Genomic DNA, 24,218 nt, shown 5'->3' on the forward strand with positions numbered 1-24,218 from the left:
GTTTACTTACTTTACATATTTAGACTTCTGCTTTGGCGCTGCAGTTGTTTATTAACAACTCGCTGTCTAATCACAGCGCCCCCCATTGCGCCGTTCAAGTAAATGTTGCTGGCAGCTTTACCTGGCACAGGAGAGCACTACATTTAGTTCAACAGCACAATCAGTGGTTAGACAAAGAGAATTTCTATACCTGTACATGCAAGGTTTTAGGGACATGAATCCCAACATTGTTCTTTCATGATTCAGACAGAGAATACAATTTTAAACAACTTTACTTTTATGATCTAATTTGCTTTGTTCTCTTGGTATCTTTTATTGAAATACAGGGACGTAAGCACTATTTTTTTTTTTGCCATGTAGTGCTACAGACTCCTACCTTTATTTAAATTGGCTAATAGAAGTAATTGGAAATGTTTTAAAATTTGTATGATCTGTCTGAAACACAAAAGAAATGTTTTGGGTTTCATATTACTTTAAACTTGTTTCTTAAGCGGTAAGGTTATCCTTTATGTTACATAATTTTGCTCATAGAAGAAAGATTTAACATTTTTAACAATGTTCACTGTTAATTGGAATATGAGTTGTGCTTCACTGTTTACATCTGTCATAAACTATTCCATATCGGTGCAACCACTGTGTCGGTTTGGAGCGTGGGGCACCTGCACATTTATTTCAATGAGCCGTGTGGCAACACTCGAGATTGGAAGACCGGCCTAAAAAACTCACAAACTAAATACTATGTAAATGTTATGAAATAAATGCTAGTAATTATGTGTATTTTGATTATAAAGCAAAAACATGTGTGCATATTATATTAGGCACGTGCAGTTTTTCATATTTGGCGTCTGATTAGGCTGTTTTGCTCGCCAAGAGAAAATAGAGAAAAAAGCCTTACAGCAAGGGGGTGGCTGAGATACTAAGTTAATGGGACAGTCTAGTCAAAATTAAACTTTCATGATTGAGATAGGGCATGCAATTTTAATAAACTTTCCAATTTACTTTTATAATAAAAATTTGGTTTGTGCTCTTGGTATTCTTTGCTGAAAGTTAAACCTACGTGGGTTCATATGCTAATTTCTAAGCCCTTGAAAGCCACCTCTTATCTCTGTGCATTTTGACAGTTTTTTACAGTTAGACAGCGCTAGTTCATGTGTGCCATATAGATAACATTGTGCTCAACCCCGTGGTGTTATTTATGAGTCAAAAGAACTGAGATAAGGGGGCAGTCTGCAGAGGCTTAGATACAAGGTAATCACAGAGGTAAAAATACAAATTCCCCCTTTTAAAGCTCTTTTCTATGATCTCATTGTCACATTTTAAATGTCTAGTTCTCTTTTCCTTTGACTATTTGTTCCTAATTGTTTGTCACTTATTTATTTTATCAATTTTGTTAGTGGTTTTACTTCCTGCAACCCTCATTGACCTCTTGAGAAGTTTTCTAACAGTGAGCTCTTAGTTCCTTAAAGGGACAGTCTACACCAGAGTTTTTTTATTGTTTAAAAAGATAGATAATCCCTTTTATTACCCATTCCCCAGTTTTGCATAACCAACACAGTTATATTAATATATGTTTTACCTCTGGGATTACCTTGTATCTAAGCCTCTGCAGACTGACCCCTTATCTCAGTGCTTTTGACAGACATAAAATTTAGCCAATCAGTGCAGACTCCTAAATAACTCCACGGTAGTGAGCACAATGTTATCTATATGACACACATTAACTAGTACTGTCTAACTGTGAAAAACTTTCAAAATGCTCTGAACTAAGAGGTTTAGAAATCAGTTTGAGCCTACCTAGGTTTAGCTTTTGAAAAATACCACCAAGGGAAGTCAATTGGAAAGTTGTTTAAAATTTCATGCCCTATCTGAATCATGAAAGTTTAATTTTGACTAGACTGTCCCTTTTAAATCAGAGTATCTCACTGTCCTCTTACTGACAGCTTATTTGCAGGCTCTCCTGTAATGGATATCATTATTTTATTTTCATAATATTGTAACCCTATTTTAGGCCTCATTATTTTTTTTAAAATGATTAACTGCACTGTTTTCTTCCCCCATAGACCACCCACAAACACACCCACAATCCTGTACACTATCCACCCGTAATCCCGCCTCCCTTTCAACAGGGCCCTGCCTACAGAATGTTAGTGCCCCCCCCCCCCCAACCTCACAAGTCCCTTATACCTAGCCACAAATGTTGAGAGGCATGAAATAAAGACTGTAAAGTATTGCATCCCTTAGCTCCAATTTAAAGGGACAGTCTACTCCAAAATTGTTATTCTTTAAAAGGATAGATAATCCCTTTATTACCCATTCCCCAGTTTTGCATAACCAACACAGTTATATTAATATACTTTTTTTCATATTTTTTTTCATAAATCAGATAGAACATACCATTTTAAACAACCTTACAATTTACTTATTTTTTGCTTCATTCTCTTGGTCTCCTTTGTTGAAGAAGCAGCAATGCACTACTAGAAGCTAGTGAAACTCATCTGAGCTAATGAGAAGAGGCTTATAGGTGCAGCCACCAATCAGCAGCTAGCTCTCAGCAGTGCATTGCTGCTCCTGAGTCTACCTAGGTATGCTTTTCAACAAAGGGTACCAAGAGGACAAAGCAAATGAAATAAAAGTAGTACATTGAAAAGTTGCTTAACTTTGTTCTATCTATATTATGAAAACATAATTGTCACTTTACTGTTCCGTTAATTGGATTGATAACCTAATTCTAAAAAGCACCTAATATGTGTTATTGTGCTCTTATCCGTTTCTAAATTTTTAACTGGTGAGCCAATTAGGAGTGGCATGCGCAAGTGTAGCGGCCAATCGCCAATCATTTCCTGTTCAAAAGCTGTAATGAGTCACGGCCTCCAAGCTAAAATGTATCTATGCGTTTTAACCCTATGTGGTGGTTAAACACTTAGGCCTAGATTTAGAGTTCGGCGGTAGCCGTCAAAACCAGCGTTAGAGGCTCCTAACGCTGGTTTTGGGCGCCCGCTGGTATTTGGAGTCAGTGATTAAAGGGTCTAACGCTCACTTTTCAGCCGCGACTTTTCCATACCGCAGATCCCCCTACGCCATTTGCGTAGCCTATCTTTTCAATGGGATCTTTCTAACGCCGGTATTTAGAGTCGTTTCTGAAGTGAGCGTTAGAGCTCTAACGACAAGATTCCAGCCGCCTGAAAATAGCAGGAGTTAAGAGCTTTCTGGCTAACGCTGGTTTATAAAGCTCTTAACTACTGTACCCTAAAGTACACTAACACCCATAAACTACCTATGTACCCCTAAACCGAGGTCCCCCCACACCGCCGCCACTCGATTAAATTTTTTAACCCCTAATCTGCCGACCGCCACCTACGTTATATTTATGTACCCCTAATCTGCTGCCCCTAATCCCGCCGACCCCTGTATTATATTTATTCACCCCTAACCTGCCCCCCACAACGTCGCCGCCAGCTACTTACAATAATTAACCCCTAATCTTCCGACCGCAAATCGCCGCCACCTACGTTATCCCTATGTACCCCTAATCTGCTGCCCCTAACACCGCCGACCCCTATATTATATTTATTAACCCCTAATCTGCCCCCCTCAACGTCGCCTCCACCTGCCTACAATTATTAACCCCTAATCTGCCGAGCGGACCTGAGCGCTACTATAATAAAGTTATTAACCCCTAATCCGCCTCACTAACCCTATCATAAATAGTATTAACCCCTAATCTGCCCTCCCTAACATCGCCGACACCTACCTTCAATTATTAACCCCTAAACTTCCGATCGGAGCTCACCGCTATTCTAATAAATGGATTAACCCCTAAAGCTAAGTCTAACACTAACACCCCCCTAAGTTAAATATAATTTTTATCTAACGAAATAAATTAACTCTTATTAAATAACTTATTCCTATTTAAAGCTAAATACTTACCTGTAAAATAAATCCTAATATAGCTACAATATAAATTATAATTATATTATAGCTATTTTAGGATTAATATTTATTTTACAGGTAACTTTGTATTTATTTTAACCAGGTACAATAGCTATTAAATAGTTAAGAACTATTTAATAGTTATCTAGTTAAAATAATAACAAATTTACCTGTAAAATAAATCCTAACCTAAGTTATAATTAAACCTAACACTACCCTATCAATAAAATAATTAAATAAACTACCTACAATTACCTACAATTAACCTAACACTACACTATCAATAAATTAATTAAACACAATTCCTACAAATAAATACAATTAAATAAACTAGCTAAAGTACAAAAAATAAAAAAGAACTAAGTTACAGAAAATAAAAAAATATTTACAAACATAAGAAAAATATTACAACAATTTTAAACTAATTACACCTACTCTAAGCCCCCTAATAAAATAACAAAGCCCCCCAAAATAAAAAAATCCCTACCCTATTCTAAATTAAAAAAGTTACAAGCTCTTTTACCTTACCAGCCCTGAACAGGGCCCTTTGCGGGGCATGCCCCAAGAATTTCAGCTCTTTTGCCTGTAAAAGAATAAATACAATACCCCCCCCCCAACATTACAACCCACCACCCACATACCCCTAATCTAACCCAAACCCCCCTTAAATAAACCTAACACTAAGCCCCTGAAGGTCTTCCTACCTTGTCTTCACCATCCAGGTATCACCGATCCGTCCTGGCTCCAAGATCTTCATCCAACCCAAGCGGGGGTTGGCGATCCATAATCCGGTGCTCCAAAGTTTTCCTCCTATCCGGCAAGAAGAGGACATCCGGACCGGCAAACATCTTCTCCAAGCGGCATCTTCGATCTTCTTCCATCCGGTGCGGAGCGGGTCCATCTTGAAGCAGGCGACGCGGATCCATCCTCTTCTTCCGATGTCTCCCGACTAATGACGGTTCCTTTAAGGGACGTCATCCAAGATGGCGTCCCTCGAATTCCGATTGGCTGATAGGATTCTATCAGCCAATCGGAATTAAGGTAGGAATTTTCTGATTGGCTGATGGAATCAGCCAATCAGAATCAAGTTCAATCCGATTGGCTGATCCAATCAGCCAATCAGATTGAGCTCGCATTCTATTGGCTGTTCCGATCAGCCAATAGAATGCGAGCTCAATCTGATTGGCTGATGGGATCGGCCAATCGGATTGAACTTGATTCTGATTGGCTGATTCCATCAGCCAATCAGAAAATTCCTACCTTAATTCCGATTGGCTGATAGAATCCTATCAGCCAATCGGAATTCGAGGGACGCCATCTTGGATGACGTCCCTTAAAGGAACCGTCATTAGTCGGGAGACATCGGAAGAAGAGGATGGATCCGCGTCGCCTGCTTCAAGATGGACCCGCTCCGCACCGGATGGAAGAAGATCGAAGATGCCGCTTGGAGAAGATGTTTGCCGGTCCGGATGTCCTCTTCTTGCCGGATAGGAGGAAGACTTTGGAGCACCGGATTATGGATCGCCAACCCCCGCTTGGGTTGGATGAAGATCTTGGAGCCAGGACGGATCGGTGATACCTGGATGGTGAAGACAAGGTAGGAAGATCTTCAGGGGCTTAGTGTTAGGTTTATTTAAGGGGGGTTTGGGTTAGATTAGGGGTATGTGGGTGGTGGGTTGTAATGTTGGGGGGGGGGTATTGTATTTATTCTTTTACAGGCAAAAGAGCTGAAATTCTTGGGGCATGCCCCGCAAAGGGCCCTGTTCAGGGCTGGTAAGGTAAAAGAGCTTGTAACTTTTTTAATTTAGAATAGGGTAGGGAATTTTTTATTTTGAGGGGCTTTGTTATTTTATTAGGGGGCTTAGAGTAGGTGTAATTAGTTTAAAATTGTTGTAATATTTTTCTTATGTTTGTAAATATTTTTTTATTTTCTGTAACTTAGTTCTTTTTTATTTTTTTGTACTTTAGCTAGTTTATTTAATTGTATTTATTTGTAGGAATTGTGTTTAATTAATTTATTGATAGTGTAGTGTTAGGTTAATTGTAGGTAATTGTAGGTAGTTTATTTAATTATTTTATTGATAGGGTAGTGTTAGGTTTAATTATAACTTAGGTTAGGATTTATTTTACAGGTAAATTTGTTATTATTTTAACTAGGTAACTATTAAATAGTTCTTAACTATTTAATAGCTATTGTACCTGGTTAAAATAATTACAAAGTTGCCTGTAAAATAAATATTAATCCTAAAATAGCTATAATATAATTATAATTTATATTGTAGCTATATTAGGGTTTATTTTACAGGTAAGTATTTAGCTTTAAATAGGAATAAGTTATTTAATAAGAGTTAATTTATTTCGTTAGATAAAAATTATATTTAACTTAGGGGGGTGTTAGTGTTAGGGTTAGACTTAGCTTTAGGGGTTAATCCATTTATTAGAATAGCGGTGAGCTCCGATCGGAAGTTTAGGGGTTAATAATTGAAGGTAGGTGTCGGCGATGTTAGGGAGGGCAGATTAGGGGTTAATACTATTTATGATAGGGTTAGTGAGGCGGATTAGGGGTTAATAACTTTATTATAGTAGCGCTCAGGTCCGCTCGGCAGATTAGGGGTTAATAAGTGTAGGTAGGTGTCGGCGACGTTGTGGGGGGCAGATTAGGGGTTAATAAATATAACATAGGGGTCGGCGATGTTAGGGCAGCAGATTAGGGGTACATAGGGATAACGTAGGTGGCGGCGTTTTACGGAGCGGCAGATTAGGGGTTAAAAGTGTAATGCAGGGGTCAGCGATAGCGTGGGCGGCAGATTAGGGGTTAATAAGTGTAAGGCTAGGGGTGTTTAGACTCGGGGTACATGTTAGAGTGTTAGGTGCAGACGTAGGAAGTGTTTCCCCATAGGAAACAATGGGGCTGCGTTAGGAGCTGAACGCTGCTTTTTTGCAGGTGTTAGGTTTTTTTTCAGCTCAAACAGCCCCATTGTTTCCTATGGGAGAATCGTGCACGAGCACGTTTTTGATGCCGGCCGCGTCCGTAAGCAGCTCTGGTATCGAGAGTTGCATTTGCGGTAAAAATGCTCTACGCTCCTTTTTTGGAGCCTAACGCAGCATTTGTTTGAACTCTCGATACCAGAGTTAAATTTATGGTGCGGCCAGAAAAAAACCCGCGGAGCGTTAACAGCCCTTTTACTGCCGAACTCTAAATCTAGGCCATAGTGTGGAAGGAACACTAATGCAAAAACTACCAGCTCTAACAAATGAGAGCATTTAGTTTTGGCAATGAGAAGAAATTCTTTATTGCTCATAAATAATTGGTTTTCATCAATTTACAGCATTAAAAAAAACCTAGGTTACCAGATTTTGCTTTATGGCTTCTCTAGGGAGCTTGAGCCAAACACATATTTATTTATTTTTTTACACAAAAACAGGTATTTAATGTACCTTTCTAATACTGGATGACCTTAAAGTGTCTAAACTTTAAATGCTACATTGGAATTGTTCAGTAGTAACAGAGCTGTCGTCTTGGAGTCAGGAAGGTCTGTGAATGGGGTTAGGTTTTTCATGGACCGGGCCAGCATGGAGCTATGGGAGCCTGGGCAGAGTGGAAAGCAGAGGGCAAATTATAGTTGGGGGGGGCAGTAATTATGCTGGGGGAGCTAGCGCCTCCCTCTTTCCCATGATTCCTTAGTCAATTATTTCCCTCCGTACAGTGGAGGCTCCTCTATAGGAGCACAGGCGCGCGTGAACCCCCTGAACCCCTTGATAGAGAGAAAAAAAAGAAGAAAAGAAGGGAAAAAACATTTTTGGCTGAATAAATATAATTTGTCAATAGCCTGCCTATTGCTGAAATTATATTTATTCAGCAAAAAAGGTTCCATTTTTACTTCTATCTATCACACCACACGTGCGATAGATAGAAGTATAGGCTTCAAGTCCTCTGCACTTATTTCTAAGTGCCTGTTTGCGCCACCCCAACCCAGCCCTATATCTTCTTAATTGCACATCTTTTGATGTGCGAGTGAGAAGAACCAGCCTAAGACGTCACTGTCATGCTGACGAGGCTCCTCCTCCCACATGTGTGTGATGACGCATACCCCTCAACTGCCCGCAGTCACTGTTCCCTCAAAGCAGGAGCTGGACTGTGTCTGTGAGGACACCAAAGGAGGTCTCCACTGTGGTGATGGCTGACAGACACAGAAGTCGGATCATCCAGCATCAGGGGGTGCCATCACAGCTAAAGCAATGTGTGACGTGCTGTCTCAGTAGGTGACGTCTGGGGCAGGGGCGCCATGATGATTGTGAGTAGCCGGTGGTTGATCGCTCTTATTGCGCTGTGTTTGGGGATCCCAGCGGCAGTGTCTTTTTCTGGAGATGAAGGAGGTAGAAAATGAAGCTAAACATTACCCAGGTTTGCTTACAATATACCGCTCAGAAATTCTGATGTGTCCTTATATATAAAATAACTGTACATATCATATAGTCCCTATAGTCATAAAGCAAAAGAAGAAAAAAAGATTGCAGATTTTATCCAAACATATTTTATTATTTAATTATATATAAAAAAAGAAATATAAACACAATGTCATGAGAAAATAAAAATATTACACAAAAAACAATCATTCTTGAGTATTCAAATAAGAAATATATAAATAATTAGAAGAATGAAATTAACTGCAAATTGCAGGACAATAAGCAAAATAAAAGTGACACATTTTTTTTATTCTATTACATCTAAGAAATAGTGCTTTAAAATATGTGATTTTTTAATTTTATTATTATTATTTATTGAATTTATTTTTGGGAAACATGTACTTCTATACTGAGGGAAAAAACTAATATGTTATTGTCTGTATGCTTGCAAGACATGCATCCCTATGTTAAGGTTTTTTGTTTTTGTTTTTATCACACACACACATTTAAACAACACTCAGGGCTTGAAATTTGCCCCCAGACAAATAAGAAATTACATTGTTTTTGTTTTTTTTGGCTTTCACATTTTTTTCTGCTCCTTAGCAGATGGTTGTAGGGAGAGACCTGGAATTGCATAGAATGGAGTTTTTTTTCTTTCTTTAACGTACAGATGGCAATGTTTATGCATTTTTGGAAATATATACTATCCTCTGTTTTGTTCCACTGGGTAAAACTTTGTGATATCTCACCCTTAGTTTTTTTTAAACTTCAAAATAAAGCCGAGTGGTTTTAGGAGTTAATTCACATTTAAACTTCAATCTTATTAAATTCCTCAATATAATGTAAATAATGAATATATAGATAGATATACTGTATATCTATCTATATATACATATGTATATATGTATAGCGCAAGAGAGACGGGGCGATACGGAGTCGGAGCAAGTGAGAGGAGAGGCAGTATTGTGAACCCCCATTTGAATAACCCATGAGCTGCCAGGGAGAAGGTAAAAATTTTGAAGTGCTTCAAATTCGTTTTTGATAGAGGTTTTCAGACCAATGTGAGACCTATTATCCCCTCAGAGAACCAGGAATAAGACAAAGTGGTGTATAGGAGTACAACTGGCAGTGAGAGTAAATCTCCTCCAGGGAGTTTGTCACTAGCCTGCCTCAGGTGTCACTAGAATTCATCATTCAGCCTCCTCCTTTTGGCCTCATCGGGTTACTTCTACTCCAGATCCTGTGTCATTGCATAGTACACAAGATGGGCTCTTCTACTAGAATCGGGTCTCCCGCAGCTTGGTAAGCATGGAAGAGTGAGTGCTGACAGATAAGTTGGTACTTGCACTCACATAGCCCGCAGGCTGTTAGCATTAACATGTACACATTATTCACATAGCCTGTGGACATAGGTACATACAACAGATAACACTACATACAGTTTTAGGCACTTTTGGTTGCTTTTACACACTTAAAGTAAAATTGAGGTAGTCTCTTTAAATTTATCGGTGCATACTTTAGCACCTACCATATTTCTTGTCCTCATTTTCAGTATGCTCTCAAATGATCAGTCAGGATTTAAAACTTTCTAAAACTGGGGAGCTCATTTTCCAAAATTTCTGAACTTCCTTACGTGCAGACCTCTGGGGTTCATCTTTTTCCAGTGTGCTCTGTTCCTCTTTTCCCTCATAGATGGTCGCCATCTTTGATTACACTACAATTTCTTCTCAGCCTTGGAGTGGTAAGCACCCTTAACCCTTTGAGTGCTAAGCACTTTCCCACCTGGGTGCTAAGAGGTTTTAATGTTTTTTTTTTTTCTATTTTTTAAACTTTTTTTTTTAACTTTTTTATAATTTTTTCAGACCCCGAAGACTTACACTGTGGGAAAGGTGAGGCGATTACCTTTCCAATGGTGGGTCTTGGGGGTCTGTAGCTGCTTAGATGCCTGAGATACAGGCTTCTAAGCAGCATGCTCCCTGCTCCTATACTTAACATTGTTAAGTATAAATAAAGTTGCGCGGTGACGTCATCACGTTATTGCGCGTGACGTCACCACACAAAACGGTAGGAGCCCCCAGTCCCTCAAGGTGGGAGAGTGCTCATGACGGCTCTGAGCTGTCATTAGCACCAGAGTGGGAAACTTCTATTATCAAATTTGCTTAGTTGCCATGCTATTCTGTGTTGAAGAGATACCTAGGTAGCGTCTGGTGCACTACTGCATGGCAAGAAATAGCGCTACCATCTAGTGCTCTTACAAATGGATAACATTTTTTCAAAACTACTTCCATACATTGCTCCAGAAATGGGTCGGCTCTTAAGCATATGTCCCTGCTTTTCAACAAGAGCTACTAAGAGAAAAAAGAAAATTTGATAATAGAAGTAATTTAGAAAGTGATTTAAAACGATATGCTCCTTCTGAATCACGAAAGGAAAATCTTGGGTTTCATATCCCTTTTATAACAAGCTTTGCATAAATTTATATTTATTTAATCCTTTATATTTATTATTAAAATGCACAGCATCAATGCTTCAGTTGCCATATCATTTGCCAGTTTTATATGTTAAGACATTGGAATGGAGATTACTACATCCTGCTTTAGAAGATCTCTTTAGACTTCAAGAAAAGACATTCTCTAGCTTGGTGGCAAACTCACCAATCATTGATTTAGGAAGGAGATTACTACATCCTGCTTTAGAAGATCTCTTTAGACTTCAAGACAAGACATTCTCTAGCTTGGTGGCAAACTCACCAATCATTGATTTAGGAAGGAGATTACTACATCCTGCTTTAGAAGATCTCTTTAGACTTCAAGACAAGACATTCTCTAGCTTGGTGGCAAACTCACCAATCATTGATTTAAGGATCCTAATTTATCTGTCTGAATTGGGTAGTTAATACCACGGATGCCAGCCTGCTGGGTTATGGTGCTGTCTGTGGTTCCCGGAAAGTGCAGGGAGTTTGGTCTCTTCGGGAGGCGAGATAGCATCTTGGAACTTGGTTTCAGTCAGAAAATGTCACAGCAGTAACTTACATCAACCCCCAAGGCTGTACTCAAAGTGCCTTAGCAATGAGAGGTAGCCCGCATTATGACTCGGGCAAAATGCCATCATCGCATGATTTCAGCAATTCACACTTCAGGTGGGGGGGTCTGCTCTTCTTGTTTACCCAGCCCCTTTCACTGGGTGTCCCAGCCTAACCTCATCAACAGAGCTAAACTGGGAGCTTCTAAGTAGGTTTTAAAAATATTTTATACAGATTTCTAGATCAGTTTCTGTGCATATTCTTCTTTATAGTAGTGTCTATTACATGCAGTTATATGAAAATCAGTGTATACTGTCCCTTTAAAGAGAACAATACTCTAACTCAGATTTTACCTAAAAACATTTTTCAAGTTAAATTATTATTACTGTACACATGGTTTGAAGATGTGCATGTTAAATAACTAGAGCTGATTGAACAATAAGCACTACAAGATTTTCTGACTTTTGACCGATCCACAATATACAGAGAACTTCTTCACTGTTATGCTAAGAGCCTGATGATATCTGACGATATTTTATAAAAAATAAAAAAAAAGTTGTCTGACCGCTCGCTATCCTGACGAGTGGCAATGTGCCTCTTCCAGGGGAAATAATAGGGATCTGCCCACATCGCTAGTGATCTCGGCTGTGGGGAGTAGGCGTTTAATTCAAAGCCTGTTTACAAAGCATAGAATGTGCGTTCATTAACCCTTTAACTGCTAAGCCATTTCCCACCTGAGTGCTAAGCTGGATTTGAGCTTTTTTTTTTTTTTTTTTTTTTAACTTTTTAAAAAAAAAATATTTATTTTTTACTTTACGGTGGGTTATGGGGGTCTGTAGCTGCTTAGATGCCTGAGATACAGGCTACTAAGCAGCATGCCCCCATGTTCCCATATTGTCCATTGTTCATTTTTAATAAAGTTGCACAGTGATGTCATGCCATTGCGCATGACATCACAGCGCGAATCGTGAAGCCTTTCACTATTCAGGCCAGATTGCCGGGATGGGAGTAGGTAGGAGCCCCTAGATTGTTTTCAAGGTGGGTGAGTGCTAGCGACGGCTCTGAGCCGTCGTCAGCACCTAACTGGTAAAATTGCAACGGCTCAGAGCCATCGTTAGCACTCAAAGGGTTAAATGGACATGAAACCCAAAATGTTTCTTCCATGATTTAGGTAGAACATACAATTTTAAACAACTCTCCAATATACTTATATTATCAAATTTGCTTCATTCTCTTAGTATTTGTCAGCATTTTTTCTCTGCTTTGTTTGCCATGTGCTGCTAGCAGCCATTTTACTCACCTCTCTTGCTGACTCTGGTGCATACTGTGTGATGCTGCTCAATTCCTGCACTTCCTTTTATGGCCAGACTGGTGTACATCATCCGTGTGAGACAGGATGCAGTCTCATAATTGGGATGTCATCACTTATTATTTAAAGGGCCTCTGTTCAGTATGCTTTGCCCTTGCGTTGTCTCAGACCTGTTTGTGAGAGCTCCTGTGTATTACCTGGCTGTCTGACGTCCCTCCTGGCTCCTAATCCCTGGCTTGTTCCTGACTCTGCTGTTCTCCTTGTTCCTGATTCCGGCTCGTCTGACTACTCGCTTTGGCTCCTGACTCGGCTCGTCTGACTACCAGCTCTGGTTTTGATTCCTGGCTTGTTATTTGACTTGTGGACTATTATTATCTTTTGCTATTAATAAAGGTGTGATTATTTTTGCACTTCTCGTCTCAGTTTAATTCCTGGCATCCTGACAGTATTTTGTTGAAGGTGCAATACTGCACTACTGGTTTCTAACTGAACACATGGGTGAGCCAATGACAATCGGTATATATATGCAGCCACCAATCAGCAGCTAGAACCTAGGTTCTTTGCTGCTTCTGAGCTTACCTAGATAAACGTTTCAGCAAAGGATAACAAGAGAAGGAAGCAAATTAAATAATAGAAGTACAGTTTATTTTGTAATTTTCTCTATGGGCCTTGCACCCAGACTTGTCTGGGGTTAACTCTGTTAGTACATCCCAATTCTCTTGTGCTCTTTGGAATACACGCTCTGTATGCAATAAGCTTATATCCACAACCTATTTATTTCACGTTCACTTAACTTGTTAGCCCTCACTGAAACTTGGCTTTCCTTCTCTTACACAACTGCTGTAGCCTCTGTCCTAATGTGGCCTGCACTTGAGTCACACTCCTAGGCCAGGAGACGAACAAGGAGGGGGAGTAGGAATTCTCCTATCTTCACACAGTACCTTTCATTGCATTCCATCACCCCCCTCTCTTTCCTTCTCATCTTTTGAAGTTCATGCTATCCGCCTCTTCTCCCCTCTAGCTCTTCGTTTTGCAGTTATCTATCGGCCCCTCTGGCCCAGCATCACAATTTCTTGACCACTTTGATGCCTGGCTTCCACATTTTCTCTCTTTTAATGTTCCTTCTCTCATCTTAGGGGACTTCAACATACCCGTTGATAATCCTAACATGCCTGCAGCCTCTAAACATCTATCCCTTACCACCTCTTTTGGTCTGTCCCAGTGGACAACATTTCCAACCCACTGTGAAGGCAACTCAATAGACCTGGTCTTCACTAATCTCTGTATCATTTCCAACTTTCTTAACTTCCCCTTTCCTCTCTCTGACCACCATCTACTAATGTTCTCTCTTACTCTACCTGCTACATCTTTGCAGGCCCCCAAGAAACTGCTACCTTACAGGAATTTAAATGACTTGGATCTCACAGACTTTTCCATTGAACTGACATTTCATCCCTCTCTTGCCCAAACCTAGTGGCTTTACAGTATACTTCGGGACTAAAATCAACACTTGACAAAGTTGCACCGTCCACTGTTCGCCGTACATCAATCACTCGACGGCAACCATGGCACACCAAACAGACCAGATATCTTCAGCAATGTTCACGAGCTGCTGAACGGCAGTGGAGGAAATCACGCACCTGTGCTGATTTCCGGCATTATAAATTCATCCTTAAGTCCTACAACTCTGCGCTCAGACTGGCCAAACAAAGTTTTTTTTTCCTCCATTGTGTCATCTCACTCATTCAACCCCAGAAAGCTGTGCTCAACTTTTAACTCTCTTTTACGTCCGCCTGCACCCCTGCCCACTACCAACCTTGCTGATCACTTCAAAAATAAAATTGACACCATTAGAAAACATATCTACACCTCACACTTCTCAAACACAGCAATCCTACCCACCCCTTCTATTAAAAAAAACTCTATGCTACTTCCCTCTTGTAACAGAGGACGAAGTCTCTGTACTCCTATCCTTGGCTCATCTCACAACCTGCCCACTTGACCCTATTCCTTCATGACTTCTTCCCTCTCTCTCTGCTTTACTAACCCCTACTCTAACTCATCTCTATAACCAATCTCTCACCGCTTGCACATTTCCTGATGCATTCAAGCATGCGTCAATCATACCAATCCTAAAAGAGCCCTCGCTTGACCCTTCCGCGCCTTCTATCGACTGGTCTCCTTAATTCCCTTTGCTTCAAAATTATTGGACTGACTAGTCTATAATCGGCTAAATCAATTTCTCACAACTAACTCCATTCTTGATCCACTACAATCTGGTTTCCGCCCTAAACACTCAATATAAACCGCTCTATCCGCTGCTTTTGACACAGTCGACCATCCTCTCCTCCTAAAAATACTACATTCATTTGGCATCCGAGACACAGCCCTCTCCTGGTTTGCCTCATATCTATCAAACCATTCGTTTTCAGTTTCCTTTAACAACATATCTTGTGATCATATGCCTCTCTCAGTTGGAGTACTGCAAGGCTTTGTCTTGGGCCCCTTGCTTTTCTCTCTCTATACATCCTCCCTTGGAAAAATCATAGCCTCCTTTGGATTCCAGTACCACCTATATGCTGATGATACCCAAATCTATCTTTCCTCTCCTGATATCTCTCCCTCTTTACTCAATCAAATTTCCAACTGCCTCTCTGCAATTTCCTCTTGGATGTCTTCACATTACCTCCAACTCAATCTGTCCAAAATTGAGCTGCTTCTTATTCCCCCCCTCTTTGAGACATCCAACACTTGACATTTCTCTGACGGTTGGAGACTCTATTCTCAACACCTCACCCCAGGTCCGCTGTCTTGGGGTCACACTAGACTCAGAACTCACATTCAACCCACATATAAAAACACTTACCAAATCCTACCTTTCACATCTACGCAACATTTCCAGAATTCGTCCCTTCCTTACTCAAAAAATGAGAAAAATACTTATTCATTCCCTCATTTTGTCACGCATTGATTATTGCAATATTCTCCTAAATGGCCTTCCAAAACACAGCCTCTCCTCCCTCTAATCTATTATGAATGCTTCTGTTAGACTCATCCACCTCTCCGATCTACATCAGCTGCTCCGCTCTGCCAGTCTCTACACTGGCTCCCCATACACTCCAGAATACAATTTAAAGTATTAATCCTAACTTACAAAGCACTCAACAGCCTAACTCCCAACTATATTTCCTCTCTCATCGTGAAATATTTCCCATCCCGTCCTCTTCGATCAACCTCTGACCTACGTCTCTCCACTCCTTTTATCTCTATATCCCATTCCCACCTCCAAGACTAAGCACGTGCTGCTCCTGTCCTCTGGAACTCTCTATCCCGCTCCATAAGACTGTCTCCAACCTTGTATAGCTTCAGACGCTCCTTGAAAACCCACCTATTCAGAGAGGCTTACCATCTCTCCTCCATCCCTCATCCGAACCAAACTAATACATAAACGGCCTGCTGCAACTACATCCAATGTGACAAGCTACCCCAACCTTATGTCTCTGCACCCTAAACCTATAGACTGTGAGTTCTCCGGAGCAGGGCCCTCTTCCTCCTGTACTAAATTTGTTTAGTTTTGTTATGTTTTGTATTTTATCACAAATCTTTGTCATTATATACCCCTATCATTGTACCCAGTGCTACGGAATTTGGCAGTGCTGTACAAATAAATGATAATAATAACTGCCTGTGATTCTGGAGACAACACAGTTTCCTGAGAGTGCTATAAGCACCCAGGACTGAGCATGTTGCAGGGTCATGAGATGTGTACCCAGTCCAGTCGGAGAGTGCAGTCCCCTTTCATGTTTTTTAAATATATATATATATATATATATATAAGATCCAACAGGAAGGCTGGCACACACTTATTCAAAGTTCAACTGCCGGGGTTCAATTCGAGTGCCGCGGCGTCCATTCTGCGCAACTGTGCATGCGCGAAAGGCGCTACGGCAACCCATTACGGCCAACTGTAGAAAAAGGCAAAGACAATAATAATACAGTGCACAAACTGCTAGCGAAATAGACGGCTAGCATAATGAAGTAAAGGGTACAATACTATATGGCTTAATCTCCTAATGCAGTCATTATTCTTTGGGTACAAAAAGAAGGTGCATTCCTAACACTTATGGGTTATAATAATCTATGCTGGATACCATAACAGCTACTTTGATTTTATTCCATAAAAATAACTAGAATGTCAGGCTTAATAAATAATGACACAGTATATAATGCCCCTTATTTCACACCATAGAAAACATCCCTTTTCATACCCAGAGATTGCTCCTTAAAGATAACATTGTATATCTAGGTTAGTATTTAGTCCCTTAGGGACCAGGGTTTCAAGGATATAAATCCATTTGTTCTCTCTCTGTAGGAGTAGTCTACCCCTATCACCTCCACTAGGCAGAGGTGGTATGTGATGAATGATGATATAGCCCAGATCTGAAACAGTATGTCTGTGCTAAAAAAATGTCTAGTCACTGGTTGCTCTAAACCAGGGGTCAGCAACCTTGGCTCTCCTGATGTTTTGGAACTACATTTCCCATGATGTTCAGACAACCTAAAGAATGTCTTAGCATCATGGGAAATGTAGTTCAAAAACATCTGGGGAGACAAGGTTGCTGACCCCTGCTCTAAACTGCCTGAATTAATAGCAGCCCGGATAGCTAAGCTAACCACCTGCTATACACTCTGTATGATCCTTGCCATATGTGCTATATTCTTCCCTGCTATATAAAGTGTAATCTTTATATGCTGTCCTCTCATATACTCTGTACACTCTACAGTGCTGTATACACTCTGTATGCTCCCTATCTGTATGCTGGTACTCATATTTACTCGTCATTTCTACAATTTATTATCCTATGCCGTACTGGAATTGTATTATTGAGCTGAATTTCTCCAACATAGGTGTGTCCGGTCCACGGCGTCATCCTTACTTGTGGGATATTCTCTTCCCCAACAGGAAATGGCAAAGAGCCCAGCAAAGCTGGTCACATGATCCCTCCTAGGCTCCGCCTACCCCAGTCATTCTCTTTGCCGTTGTACAGGCAACATCTCCACGGAGATGGCTTAGAGTTTTTTAGTGTTTAACTGTAGTTTTTATTATTCAATCAAGAGTTTGTTATTTTAAAATAGTGCTGGTATGTACTATTTACTCAGAAACAGAAAAGAGATGAAGATTTCTGTTTGTATGAGGAAAATGATTTTAGCACCGTAACTAAAATCCATGGCTGTTCCACACAGGACTGTTGAGAGCAATTAACTTCAGTTGGGGGAACAGTGTGCAGTCTCTTACTGCTTGAGGTATGACACATTCTAACAAGACGATGTAATGCTGGAAGCTGTCATTTTCCCTATGGGATCCGGTAAGCCATGTTTATTAAGATAGTAAATAAGGGCTTCACAAGGGCTTATTAAGACTGTAGACTTTTTCTGGGCTAAATCGATTCATTATTAACACATATTTAGCCTTGAGGAATCATTTAATCTGGGTATTTTGATAAGATTATATCGGCAGGCACTGTTTTAGACACCTTATTCTTTAGGGACTTTCCCTAATCATTGTCAGAGCCTCATTTTCGCGCCGGTATGGCGCACTTGTTTTTGAGAACAATGGCATGCAGCTGCATGTGTGTGGAGCTCTGATACATAGAAAAGTCTTTCTGAAGGCATCATTTGGTATCGTATTCCCCTTTGGGCTTGGTTGGGTCTCAGCAAAGCAGATTCCAGGGACTGTAAAGGGGTTAAATATAAAAACGGCTCCGGTTCCGTTATTTTAAGGGTTAAAGCTTCCAAATTTGGTGTGCAATACTTTTAAGGCTTTAAGACACTGTGGTGAAATTTTGGTGAATTTTGAACAATTCCTTCATACTTTTTCGCAATTGCAGTAATAAAGTGTGTTTAGTTTAAAATTTAAAGTGACAGTAACGGTTTTATTTTAAAACGTTTTTTGTGCTTTGTTATCAAGTTTATGCCTGTTTAACATGTCTGAACTACCAGATAGATTGTGTTCTGACTGTGGGGAAACCAAGGTTCCTTCTCATTTAACTATATGTATTTTATGTCATAAAAAAATTTAGTAAAAATGATGCCCAAGATGATTCCTCAAGTGAGGGGAGTAAGCATGGTACTGCATCATCCCCTCCTTCGTCTACACCAGTCTTGCCCATACAGGAGGCCCCTAGTACATCTAGTGCGCCAATACTCCTTACTATGCAACATTTAACGGCTGTAATGGATAATTCTATCAAAAACATTTTAGCCAATATGCCCACTTATCAGCGAAAGCGCGACTGCTCTGTTTTAGAAAATTCTGTAGAGCATGAGAACGCTGATGATATGGTTTCTGAAGGGCCCCTACACCAGTCTGAGGGGGCCAGGGAGGTTTTGTCTGAGGGAGAAATTTCAGATTCAGGAAACATTTCTCAACAAGCTGAACCTGATGTGATTACTTTTAAATTTAAGTTGGAACATCTCCGCGCTCTGCTTAAGGAGGTGTTATCCAATTTGGATGATTGTGATTATCTGGTCATTCCAGAACCACTATGTAAAATGGAAAAGTTCTTAGAGGCCCCGGGGCCCCCCGAAGCTTTTCCTATATCCAAGCGGGTGGCGTACATTGTTAGTAAAGAATGGGACAGGCCCGGTATACCTTTAGTACCTCCCCCCCATATTTATAAAATTGTTTTCCTATAGTCGACCCCAGAAAGGACTGATGGCAGACAGTCCCCAAGGTCGAGGGGGCGGTTTCTACTCTACACAAGCGCGCCACTATACCCATAGAAGATAGTTGTGCTTTCCAAGATCCTATGGATAAAAAATTAGAAGGTCTGCTAAAGATGTTTGTTCAGCAAGGTTCCCTTCTACAACCAATTGCATGCATTGTCCCTGTCACTGCAGCCGCGTGTTTCTAGTTTGATGAGCTAGGAAAGGCGATTATTAGTAATTCTTCTTCTTATGAGGAGATTATGGACAGAATTCGTGCTCTTAAATTGGCTAATTCTTTCACCCTAGACGCCACCTTGCAATTGGCTAGGTTAGCGGCGAAAAAATTCTGGGTTTGCTATTGTGGCGCAGAGCGCTTTGGTTAAAATCTTGGGCAGCGGATGCGTCTTCCAAGAACAAATTGCTTGACATTCCTTTCAAGGGGAAAACACTCTTTGGCCCTGACTTGAAAGAGATTATCTCTGATATCACTGGGGGCAAGGGCCACGCCCTTCCTCAGGATAGGTCTTTTCAAGACCAAAAATAAACCTAAGTTTCGTCCCTTTCGCAGAAACGGATCAGCCCCAAGGGCTACGTCCTCTAAGCAGGAAGGTAATACTTCTCAAGCCAATCCAGCCTGGAGACCTATGCAAGGCTGGAACAAAGGAAAGCAGGCCAGGAAACCTGCCACTGCTACCAAGACAGCATGAAATGCGGGCCCCCGATCCGGGACCGGATCTGGTGGGGGGCAGACTCTCTCTCTTCGCTCAGGCTGGGGCAAGAGATGTTCTGGATCCTTGGGCGCTAGAAATAGTCTCCCAAGGTTATTCTCTGGAGTTCAAGGGGCTTCCTCCAAGGGGGAGGTTCCACAGGTCTCAGTTGTCTTCAGACCACATAAGAAGACAGGCATTCTTACATTGGGTAGAAGACCTGCTAAAAATGGGAGTGATTCATCCTGTTCCATTAGGAGAACAAGGGATGGGGTTCTACTCCAATCTGTTCATAGTTCCCAAAAAAAGAGGGAACGTTCAGACCAATCTTAGATCTCAAGATCTTGAACAAGTTTCTCAAGGTTCCATCGTTCAAGATGGAAACCATTCGAACACTTCTTCCTTCCATCCAGGAAGGTCAATTCATGACCAAGGTGGATTTCAAGGATGCGTATCTACATATTCCTATCCACAAGGAACATCATCGGTTCCTAAGGTTTGCATTCCTGGACAAGCATTTCCAGTTCGTGGCGTTTTCTTTCGGATTAGCCACTGCTCCTAGGATTTTCTCATAGGTACTAGGGTCCCTTCTGGCGGTGCTAAGACCAAGGGGCATTGCTGTAGTACCTTACTTGGACGACATTCTGATTCGAGCGTCGTCCCTTCCTCAAGTAAAGGCTCACACGGACATTGTCCTGGCCTTTCTCAGATCTCACGGATGGAAAGTGAACGTGGAAAAGAGTTCTCTATCTCCGTCAACGAGGGTTCCCTTCTTGGGAACTATAATAGACTCCTTAGAAATGAGGATTTTTCTGACAGAAGCCAGAAAAACAAAACTTCTAGACTCTTGTCGGATACTTCATTCCGTTCCTCTTCCTTCCATAGCGCAGTGCATGGAAGTGATAGGTTTGATGGTAGCGGCAATGGACATAGTTCCTTTTGTGCGCATTTATCTAAGACCATTACAACTGTTCATGCTCAGTCAGTGGAATGGGGACTATTCAGACTTGTCTCCGAAGATACAAGTAAATCAGAGGACCAGAGACTCATTCCGTTGGTGGCTGTCCCTGGACAACCTGTCACAAGGGATGACCTTCCGCAGACCAGAGTGGGTCATTGTCACGACCGACGCCAGTCTGATGGGCTGGGGCGCGGTCTGGGGATCCCTGAAAGCTCAGGGTCTTTGGTCTCGGGTAGAATCTCTTCTACCGATAAATATTCTGGAACTGAGAGCGATATTCAATGCTCTCAAAGCTTGGCTTCAGCTAGCGAGGGCCAAGTTCATACATCAACCATCAGGGGGGAACAAGGAGTTCCCTAGCGATGGAAGAAGTGACCAAAATCATTCTATGGGCGGAGTCTCACTCCTGCCACCTGTCTGCTATCCACATCCCAGGAGTGGAAAATTGGGAAGCGGATTTTCTGAGTCGTCAGACATTGCATCCGGGGGAGTGGGAACTCCATCCGGAAATCTTTGCCCAAGTCACTCAACCGTGGGGCATTCCAGACATGGATCTGATGGCCTCTCGTCAGAACTTCAGAGTTCCTTACTACGGGTACAGATCCAGGGATCCCAAGGCGGCTCTAGTGGATGCACTAGTAGCACCTTGGACCTTCAAACTAGCTTATGTGTTCCCGCCGTTTCCTCTCATCCCCAGGCTGGTAGCCAGGATCAATCAGGAGAGGGCGTCGGTGATTTTGATAGCTCCTGCGTGGCCACGCAGGACTTGGTATGCAGATCTGGTGAATATGTCATCGGCTCCACCATGGAAGCTACCTTTGAGACGAGACCTTCTTGTTCTAGGTCCGTTCGACCCACTCCAGCTGACTGCTTGGAGATTGAACGCTTGATCTTATCAAAGCGAGGGTTCTCAGATTCTGTTATTAATACTCTTGTTCAGGCCTGAAAGCCTGTAACCAGAAAAATTACCACATAATTTGGTATATCTGTTGGTGTGAATCTGCAGGATTCCCTTGGGACAAGGTTAAGATTCCTAAGAGTCTATCCTTCCTTCGAGAAGGATTGGAAAAAGGATTATCTGCAAGTTCCTTGATGGGACAGATTTCTGCCTTGTCTGTGTTACTTCACAAAAAGCTGGCAGCTGTGCCAGATGTTCTAGCCTTTGTTCAGGCTCTGGTTAGAATCAAGCCTGTTTACAAAATTTTGACTCCTCCTTGGAGTCTCAACCTAGTTCTTTCAGTTCTTCAGGGGGTTCCGTTTGAACCCTTACATTCCGTTGATATTAAGTTATTATCTTGGAAAGTTTTGTTTTTGGTTGCAATTTCTTCTGCTAGAAGAGTTTCAGAATTATCTGCTCTGCAGTGTTCTTCTCCTTATCTGGTGTTCCATGCAGATAAGGTGGTTTTGCGTACTAAACCTGGTTTTCTTCCAAAAGTTGTTTCTAACAAAAACATTAACCAGGAGATAGTTGTGCCTTCTTTGTGTCCTAATCCAGTTTCAAAGAAGGAACGTTTGTTGCACAACTTGGATGTAGTTCGTGCTCTCAAATTTTACTTAGCAGCTACTAAGGATTTCAGACAAACTTTGTCTTTGTTTGTTGTTTATTCTGGTAAACGGAGAGGTCAAAAAGCAACTTCTACCTCTCTCTCCTTCTGGATTAAAAGCATTATCCGATTGGCTTATGAGACTGCCGGACGGCAGCCTCCTGAAAGAATCACAGCTCACTCCACTAGGGCTGTGGCTTCCACATGGGCCTTCAAGAACGAGGCTTCTGTTGATCAGATATGTAAGGCAGCGACTTGGTCTTCACTGCACACTTTTTCTAAATTTTACAAATTTGATACTTTTGCTTCTTCTGAGGCTATTTTTGGGAGAAAGGTTTTGCAAGCCGTGGTGCCTTCCATTTAGGTGACCTGATTTGCTCCCTCCCTTCATCCGTGTCCTAAAGCTTTGGTATTGGTTCCCACAAGTAAGGATGACGCCGTGGACCGGACACACCTATGTTGGAGAAAACAGAATTTATGTTTACCTGATAAATTACTTTCTCCAACGGTGTGTCCGGTCCACGGCCCGCCCTGGTTTTTTTAATCAGGTCTGATAATTTATTTTCTTTAACTACAGTCACCACGGTAACATATGGTTTCTCCTATGCAAATATTCCTCCTTAACGTCGGTCGAATGACTGGGGTAGGCGGAGCCTAGGAGGGATCATGTGACCAGCTTTGCTGGGCTCTTTGCCATTTCCTGTTGGGGAAGAGAATATCCCACAAGTAAGGATGACGCCGTGGACCGGACACACCGTTGGAGAAAGTAATTTATCAGGTAAACATAAATTCTGTTTTCTCAGCGGGGCTGAGGCATGAGCTTTGAATATATAATTGCCTATTGTGACTTCCGCTTGAGCAGTAAATTTTGCACTTTTATAGATTGCATTTACAGTGCACTCTGCAAATGCGGCAGCTTCTTTGTAAATATAATTAATTTGTAATTGTTTTCCTGTCAAGGGCCTCTCATAGCCTCAGTCATCTTTCTATCTACTACACAGTAATAATTCACCTGCATATTGTTGTATAAGGCAGGAAGTAGGCGCAGCAGCAATTCTGTGCTCAGGGGAGAAAAAACTTGAAAATGAGACTGGGAATTTGCTATGAAAATTGTTTGTTTAGGTCAAACAATTTTTGTGCGTTTTCCCAGTTGACATTTGTTAAAGAAAATATCATCTTTGTTCAGTTCACTTTCAATTTAAACACTCTCTAGACTGGCGCTCTAAATTAGCCTGTGCATTCTAAGGAGTAGTAGCGCCCCCTATTGTTGTTTAACAATACATCAAAACTGACACATATAATTTATTAGTTTTGATTTATAAAAATATTAAAAGTTCACTGTATTTTTTTTTTAATGTATTATAAATTGGTTGTAATTCAATAGTAAAAAAGTGAAATGTGTTAAAATTTTAAGCTATTGAAGTTCACATTTAAATCAAGAATAACCATTAATTGCTCATCAGTCTGTGTAGTTACAGTTATTCAAAATAACAGGCAGCTGAACGAATGGGACTGACCCTGACCTAGCTCAGAGACAAAGTGTGAGGCAGAGCAGGCTGGCCCTGCATTAGGCATAAATAGCAATGCTGGCCACTGGGTAAGGCTAAGCCAACTTGCCACAGCCCGCCCG

At 41.2% G+C, this 24,218-nt stretch overlaps 1 protein-coding gene across 1 annotated transcript in view; it reads left to right on the plus strand.

Moving 5' to 3' along the window:
• Positions 1 to 24,218, plus strand: part of LOC128642972 (dual specificity testis-specific protein kinase 2) — a 152,126-nt gene that overhangs the window by 51,620 nt on the left and 76,288 nt on the right. The window lies entirely within an intron of this gene.

This window comes from Bombina bombina, chromosome 12, assembly GCF_027579735.1.
Source record: "Bombina bombina isolate aBomBom1 chromosome 12, aBomBom1.pri, whole genome shotgun sequence".
Lineage (NCBI taxonomy): Eukaryota > Metazoa > Chordata > Amphibia > Anura > Bombinatoridae > Bombina > Bombina bombina.